Source organism: Leuresthes tenuis, unplaced genomic scaffold, assembly GCF_036924035.1.
Source record: "Leuresthes tenuis unplaced genomic scaffold, fLeuTen1.0.hap1 SCAF_21, whole genome shotgun sequence".
Lineage (NCBI taxonomy): Eukaryota > Metazoa > Chordata > Actinopteri > Atheriniformes > Atherinopsidae > Leuresthes > Leuresthes tenuis.
This window is the reverse complement of record NW_027325375.1, coordinates 30909605-30918793: the sequence shown is the minus strand read 5'-3', so window position 1 is coordinate 30918793 and position 9189 is coordinate 30909605.

The following is a 9189-nucleotide window of genomic DNA, read 5'->3' as shown; positions in this document are numbered from 1 at the left end:
TGTTGTGGTTGGTGCCGCAGTTGTAGTGGTTGGTGCCGCAGTTGTAGTGGTTGGTGCCGCAGTTGTTGTGGTTGGAGCAGCAGTTGTGGTGGTTGGAGCAGCAGTTGTAGTTGTTGGTGCAGCAGTTGTAGTGGTTGGTGCCGCAGTTGTAGTGGTTGGAGCAGCAGTTGTTGTGGTTGGAGCAGCAGTTGTGGTGGTTGGAGCAGCAGTTGTAGTTGTTGGTGCAGCTGTTGTTGTGGTTGGTGCAGCTGTTGTAGTGGTTGGTGCAGCTGTTGTTGTGGTTGGTGCCGCAGTTGTAGTTGTTGGTGCAGCTGTTGTTGTGGTTGGTGCCGCAGTTGTAGTGGTTGGTGCCGCAGTTGTAGTGGTTGGTGCCGCAGTTGTAGTGGTTGGTGCCGCAGTTGTAGTGGTTGGAGCAGCAGTTGTGGTGGTTGGAGCAGCAGTTGTGGTTATCACCTGACTGTTACACAAAGGGGTGGTACAACAGGTCGGTCCACTCCTGATGGTACCAACATTTTCCATGAAAGGTAGAGTACCGAGACTGGTAGCTGCTGCACATGTGTTCTGAGTCACACAGCCCAGTGCTGGATATGTTGTGGATCCATTTCTTACTGAGGATTAAAAAGTAGAGTTTAAACTTTCAAGTTATGTTTTTACAAAAAAATAAAAACAACACAAAACTAGATCAGTGGGTATCGAACACTTTTCAGCTGCTGTGTTGAATTAAAATTGAAATTGAAATTTGTCTGAAATGTTTTCAGGTGGGAACCAGATTCAAAGATTACATTTTTTAAAAACTTTTCCAGATGAAAACTCACCAGCTGCTTGGATGCAGTTGTCCTCCTCTCCTGAACACTGAATAGCAGCGCTGCATTGAGAGGTGGAAGGGTCACAAACAACACACTGCAGACTGTTAGCTGGCTGAGAAGAAGGGACTGAAACACAGAAGATCAGAACAGTTCATTTCTGGAGGAGAGACGTGTCAAACACCACAGAAAGAAGACAGAATATTGTTTCTTATCACTCTGATGTTTTCTGGTGGTCACAGAGCAGCTTACACTGAGTTTACTTACATGATAGACTTTGTGAGTTGCAGCTGTCTATGTTGTTGCAGCACTCAGCCGATGCTAATGCACTTGCAAACCCCAAGTTGACTGAAAATGTCTGACTGCCTGTGGCTGGACACTGGGAGGATGGAGCACAGTCCTTGAAGATTTGCTGTGCTGTAGATCCAGATGAAGTGGCTGCAGAGTCAAAGTGCAGTTTGTTAATGTTGATGGAAATCACACATAAACTCAGAGAACATTTACTGTCTTTAACTGGATCTTAAAGTAGGACATGAGGATGAAAATACCTGTAATGGCCGCTGTTATACACATTGTCTCTGTGCCACATGTCTTTGGTACTGTGGTTGAACACTGCTGATCTGCACAGGCCTCACAGACCAGGGCTCCAGCTGTAATCAAGAGAATAACAGTGTTTGGAAAAAATCATGTCACATCTTACATATATGTACATGTATATTTATATGTATGTACATATAAGTAGTGCTACTAGTCTTCCTATAAAGACTCGAAGTTCTCGAAGATTAAAAAGTTAAAATAAAACGATTCTTTAATCTAAGTCTTTACTTTCTGAATAAGCTGCTGTAAAAACGCTGTAAGTGGAGTTACCTGTGCTGGAGAGAGCCCAGATGAGAGTCAGAGTAAGAATCAGCTTCATTGTGATGAGCAGGTGAGAACTGCTGGTCAGTGTTCCTGGATAATGATGCTGCACCTCCCGAGCAGCGCTACAATTTATACGCTGCACATGTGACCTCATGGACTGGGTGTTTTCTCATCCCGACCATTCAGATACTCTCCTCCCTGTTCTATTGAACCACTGCCAGAATTTAACACACCTTAACACACCTTATTTTCGTCAACATGTATCCATGTCAGATGATACACACAAACAACATATAAATAACTTGCATACTCCCGTCCATCCCTCCAGAACAGGTTTTTCAAGCATTTTTCTCGCCCTTTTTCTCTTTCTTTCAGCCGCATTGTACATGATGAACTAGAAGTATTGATGATGGAGTCAGAGTGACGCTCTTTAGATATTTCTGTGGCATTCCTACATCAGTCTTTAGACTTCTATAGATACATTTCTTCCTACCAAAACATGCTGAAAGCATCTGAATGTGTAAATTCTTATTCATATTAGAAAATGTCAAAAAGGATTTCAGTATATTTTTGGTAAATACAGAGTAAGTAATATTGTTTTATAGAAAATACAAATGGAAATAAATGCAGAACCCAGCATATAAAATTGTTAAGTTATGTAGAACTAATGCTTTGTAAGGAATTTCATAAATGAATTCAATAAAACTGAATAAATCTTATTTATGAATCATTTGTCCACATGAATGATAACATTCTGCCTGACATACACAAAATGTCCAAAAAGGGATGATCTGAAAGGACTTGATCTTTATTAAAATATGATCAATAGAAGTAAAGACAGCAATGAAGACAAAGTATGATAAACACAGAGAAGGAGATAAATAAATATGTTGATATTTGGTTGGTGCCAACAAGGAGGAGTTCAGTTATATCACTGTTGAGTTTAAGGAAGTTTGAGGTGAACCAGGATTTAATCTCAGAGAGGCAGTGGGTGAGGGAGGAGGGAGGGAGGGTGGCGTCAGTTTTATTGGACAAATAGAGCTGGGTGTCATCCGCGAAGCAGTGAAAATGTAAACCAAATCTCCTGAAAATATTGCCAAGTGGGAGGAGGTGGATGATGAAGAGGAGGGGCCCCAGCACAGAGCCCTGGGGAACACCTGAAGTGACGGGGGAGGGCTGAGAGGAGAAGGATTTGAGTGTGGCCTGTGAGGTACGAATGAAACCAGTGCTGTTGCTCCTTAGGCTGATGATGCCTAAGGAGGAAAGTCTATTGAGGAGAATGGGGTGAGAAATGGTGTCAAAGGCGGCACTCAGATCAAGGAGGATGAGGATGGAGATGAAGCCGCAGTCAGCTGCCATGAGGAGGCCGTTGGTGATCTTTATGAGGGCTGTTTCTGTGCTGTGGCGGGGACGGAAAACGGACTGGAATTGTTCGTAGAGGCTGTTATTGATGAGATAGGAGTGAAGCTGGGAAGCAACATTTTTTTCTAAGATTTTGGAAATCAAAGGAAGGTGAGAAATAGGGCGAAGGTTATTAAAGTCGTTGGGGTCTGAACCAGGTTTTTTGAGGCAGGGACTGACAGCTGCACACTTAAAAGAAGCGGAGACAGTTCCAGTGGATAGTGAGGAGTAGATAAAGGCCGATATGAGGGGGAGCAGAGTAGGGAGGCAGGATTTGACCAGAACTGTGGGGAAGGGGTCAAGAAGAAGGCTTGGAGTTGATGATGATGTCCGAGATTATTGAGGGAGATCAAAGTTGGAAAATGGTTGACAGAGCAGAAGAAGTTCAGGGGAGGGGAGAGATAGAGGAGCCTCGGTGCTGGTGGATTTTGCTGACCTTCTCGTTGAAAAACATTAGGAGAGAGTTGCATGTTTCAGAGGAGTAGAGGTGGGGGGGTAGGGAGTCAGGGGGTTGAAAAATGCTATTAAATACTGGAAAAAAAGAGTCTTGGTGCTGCCTGCATTTGAGCAGATAAGTCTGGAGTAATATTGAGTTTTAGCATGAGAAATGGAGTCCTTGTAAAGAGAAAGCTGAGTTGTGTAAATGTCTTTATGGATGGTGATACCAGATTTCCTATAGAGTCTTTCAAGCTGTCGATTTTTGGACTTCATGGAACGGAGATCAGGAGTGAACCAGGGAGCAGACCGAGTAAAGAAAACAGAGCGGGATTTGGCAGGAGCAAGTGAATTGAGAATGTTAGTAAGACCATTGTTAGATTGGGTCATCAGGGGTGGAAGAAGAGTCCATAGTCAAGGTGGCGATGTGGGAGGAGAGGGAGTCCAGGTTAATGTCCCTGATATTACGGAAAGAGATGACACGGGCGGAGGGTGGCATTGAATGAGAGGAGGAAGTGGTCCGTAATATGGAGTTCGTCAGCAAACCCTGTATTGATGACTCCGCGCTCTTTAGATATTTCTGTGGTGTTCCTACATCAGTCTTTAGACTTCTATTGATACATTTCTTCCTACCAAAACATGCTGAAAGCATCTGATTGTGAAACCTCTTCATCACGTTAGAAAATGTGATTTCAGAATATTTGCTGACTCTCTTGAAGCCACTGGAGGTGGATTTTATATTTTAAGCATTTTTGATGCTAGACGAAGCTCATTTTTTTATTCCTCTTCCAGGACTGAATTATTTTAAACTCAATGTAACCTTTTTAAACTTAAGTGCATAATTTCTTTGTACTGATAAGACATTCTGCTTTAATCGGGTTTTAGATTAAAAAGCAAAATAAATGTGTTTAATTTGGCTGCTTTTGCATTTATACATGATTACAAAACTTAAAATGTAATCTTTGTTTTCTTTTTAAAGATGTTGAGTTGTAATGACAGAACATGTTCATTCATTTCTGGCTTTGAATTTGAAAGATGTTGAGCCGGTTTATGGTATGTTCATATGTTTATCTAATTTTTCACGCACTTCTTTAACTTGTCAGTTCTGTTTTAAGTTTATGAAGAAGGACACAGTCATTATTTTAGTCATTCATGCCGTGCGTTATTGTTCCTCTCAAGTTGAGTTCATTTCAGAGGGTTTGCTTTGTTTTCTCATCACTGTTCCACCCTCCCCATGAGTAAAATCTCTGGGTGAGACGATGTTGGGATGCTGCAGAAAATCTTTCAGAGCACTGATTGTCACGAACTGGTGGAGAGGTAGGACCCAGATGCAGCTCTTTTCCAAAGATCAAAAGGTTTATTCCAAAACAACAGGGAGCAAGAAAGCAAGAACAAAAGGCCACGGCAAAAAGTACTTAAACATGGAATTAACAAGACTATGGAAACAAAACTATGATTAACTGTGACATGACTATGGTAACAAGATAAATACTATGAGCAAAGAAACGTGACGCTATGAGGCAAAACCAGACTTCTCTTTCTGTGGCTAGACATGAAGGGATGGTGAGGATCCTGCAGTGACTGAAAGGAAACCAGGAGGCTAAATACTGTGGAGGGAGTGATTAGTGAATGAGGAGCAGCTGTGAACAATGAGCCAGGTGAGGTGAGTGAACCTGAGGTGGCAGGAAAAACAGGACCAGAACATAACCTGAAAACATGATTAAACATAAACTGTGACACTGACTGTGTGTGAATGATTTCACTCACTGGGTTTATGTTCTGATGCATGTGGCATTAATAACGATCATCACACAGCCACTTTCACTCTTTTCCATGAGCTACAAAGTAAATACAACGAATTCCACTGCCTTGCTTCGCAGTGTACAGATGTTCCCCTGCAACCCTGCGTTTCCTTCTGCCAACTCTCACAGAGCTTTGCTGTGCACCTCAGCTACAGTTACAGTTACTGCATTTAGCATTTAGGAAGACATTCTGCAGCTTCTGACTTCCTCATGTCAGTCCAGCTGAGTGACAGTCTGGAAATGCTTTAAGTGTCCTGCTTCTGAAGCACTTTGCTGACTGATAAAAGAACAGAAAGACACCTGAAGCAGAGCAGCTTTGTTGGGTGTGCAGGTGCATTAACCCTTTCATGCACGAATTATGAAAGCCTCAGGCAGGATTTTTTCCCCAAGTGTATTTATGTATCTTTAGGCATAAAAAGAACAAATTATTATTTGTTTTTTTTACACAAGTATTTAAGGGGTTGCTGAAATGTCACATGGACATCGTGTGCATCTGAGGAACAGAAACAGAAAAGGTGATGCTTTAACGTCCAACTTTGACAAAAAAAAACAAAAAGATTTCCATCCACTCAAGTGGACATCATTAATAAGCACTTTACTGATTTTACAGAGAAAATGCAGAAAGATAAAGCATTGGAGCGATTTGGTCCTTAACTGGATTGTGTGGGTGAACCTCCCTGGTTGTGAAACTCTTGATTTCCTACAATGTGGTCAGATATTTTTCTGCTGCTTCTTCTCCTCAGGTTATTAAAGTCTGCTTTTAGTCAGACTAACTAATTTTCTTGAAAATGAACACAAAATTAAGACAGACAGCGGCCTGAGGGAAGAAAATGTCCATAAATCTGGTAGTTTATGCTTTGAATTATCTGTGGCGTCAATGAGCCACGATGTGCAGGGTGTGACCACTCTTTTGTTGTGTCTTTTAAGTTCTGGAGGGGTGTCAGCAATGTCCTCCAGGGAAGGGAGGGAAGCAGCTAATTATCTGAGCTGTGATTAGCCATCTCAGGACTTTTCTCTTTTGCTAAGCAGCCAGCATACCACATGCCAGCATCTCTATGGTCATTCCAAGACATGACTGTTCCTCCTCAGCGTTCGTTTTCAGCCAACTGACATCAGCAACTAATTGAAATGGCAGACATCCCCTGCTGTGTCTCTGGAATGGGAGCCTATAAATATACAGTAAGCTAACAATGAACAAAACAGTGTTTGTATAAAGTCAGGTGAGCATTCGTTAAATTTCCTGTTATACAACATGGTTCAAGCTCAGTTACAGGCTGTTTTAATGAGTTAAAGTCAAAGACCTGCCTTCACAAATCACAGATTGTTTTGTACATGAATGCTTTTGATAAACATCTAAACTTTACGCTGCGATAACTAACACAGTTATTAACACGTTACATTAACTTACAGCCAAAGGGATCTCTGTCACCGGCCGATTTAACATGTTGAATCTGATTGAAGCTGATCGAGCTTTACACACTGAAAAGACCAGAGAGAAGAGATGGAACAGATGCTCCAGACATTCAATTAAAATCAAATCAAATCAAATCTAATCTAATCTAATCTAATCTAATCTAATCTAATCTAATCTAATCTAATCTAATCTTATCTTATCTTATCTTATCTTATCTTATCTTATCTTATCTTATCTTATCTTATCTTATCTAATCTAATCTAATCTAATCTAATCTAATCAAATCAAATCAAATCAAATCAAATCAAATCAAATCAAATCAAATCAAATCAAATCAAATCTAATCAAATCTAATCTAATCTTATTTATATGGCACCTTTCATACTTTAAAAGCAACACAAAGTGCCTCAGAGGCTAAAAACAGCAACAATATACAACAAACCAACCCTCCCACCCCCATAAATACCCAGAGAGACACCGAGCTCAGACCCACTGCACCTATCGGACAGAGACACGGCCGGGCACCCAGACCCAGGGCAAGGAAAGAGCCACCTTGGGGGGCCGACCACACTGAGGGCTCCTGGCCCACGACCACAGGGAGCGCCACAGAGACGGTCCCGACCCGGGCAGACAGGAGGCCCCACACCAAGGTGCAGAGCCCTGCAGCCACCCGGGCCAGAGCAGTCCACAGGACAGCCCCCCCTCCCAGTGTGGTCGCCCCCCCCTGAGGAAACACTGGAGCTAAAAAAAAACATTCCCACCAGCCGATTGTCAACTTAATGTTTAAAGCCCTCACACTCATCAGGAGTTCCTCTTCCTGTGCACTTGGGGAGGTTTTTAAAGTGGTGACTAAGCTCTCCTGCTAGTTGCCCAGTTGTTCCTTTCAAGACAAAACACTGTTGTGCCACCACACAGGCAAGAAGAACATCACATACGTATGACACACCACTGGCTAAATTAAAAGCACATTTTATAGTAACTATTCACACCCTATTATTTGGAAAAAAACTACACAAAGGCAGCTGCATCAATTCAACAACAGCAGGCGTGGCAGAAAGCAACAATGACACAGCTCTGGTGTAAAAATAGCCCCGGTGTTAACATGGTTCAAATTCTTTGGAGGCATATACTTACATAACAAATATGAAACAAAAGAAGTACTTATATCAATATGAGCAGCTCAAAAGTACTTTAGGAAGTCATTAGAAGAACATAAAGTCCTCAAGCTACAGCGACTGCTCCTAAAAAGGTGTCAAGGACAGGCTGAGCTCATCTTTACTCAAGTAGCTACTGACCCATCCTTAGATTCTTAGATCTATTTTCTATATATGTCACCTGTGCAGAGAAGAAAAACAGCACACGACATGTTGTGCGAAACAAACATTTTCAAGAATTTACAGGACAGAAAAGTCCCCAAAAAATCACAACGTGTGAACTACGATTAGGTAAAAGCTGTTGAGGATAAAAGATGCTGTCTCAAAATCTCCTGTTACCCGCTTAGACTTTGGATGATGTTTCTATTATTACTCGTTTCAGAAAAATGTTTTTTCGTGAACTGTGTGATGGGTCAAAAGACACATTAAAAGGCACATTATACCCAATCAGGCTCACAATTTTGATATTATTTTTTAGGGTTTTCTCAAAGCCGCAAAGACAAAGTGCGATAAAATTGTGGGAGGAGCCGAAGAATGATAAGAAGAAACCCATTTAATGATGCCCTTAATTAGTGGCATTTAAATGTAAACTGACCCAAAGATGAGTATTTTTTAAACATGAGTTAGAGGTGATAATGTTTCACTGAGGTTAGGACCCAAAACGCAGGACTTCCAGAGGGAGGAGGCAAAGACAGCCAGAGATGGTCAGGTGGTTTTATTAAAAATAAAGGTGCTGCTGAGGCAGGATGAATAAAACAGACAAAGGAGACAGGCTGAACGGAGGAAACCAACAAATGAACTGACCAACTGGCTGAATAGACTGACGGCATCACTGGGAAAAGACATCAATGAACCTGCAAGGAGCAAAGGAAAAGAGGAACGAAGTGACTGCAGGTGCACAGGGGAGCAGAGAGCAGGACTAACTGAGGGAACGAAACAAGAATACTGGTCATAAAGCAAAGATCTAACAAACTAAATCACCCAACACGGAAAACTGGAAGTCACAAATTCAAAGTCAGTCAGCCACAACCAAAAGTAAAGAATAACCACAGACCGTGACAAAAATGAGAAGGGATTAAGTTTAGAAATGTGACGTATTAAAGATTAAATATGCTTACATGTTGAAACCATTAAGTATAGAACTAATGTCAGGTTTGACCTGAGAGGGCAGGAGCAGAGTAACTGTTCAGTTACTTCAAGCAGCCGCAGATATCCCTCAAAAACACAAAGGAATTGAGGAATCACGCTGTCAAAATATCAGGAAAACGAGACGAGCGTGTGAAACAGGTTGTGTCATAATGACACGTTTCTTTACAAGG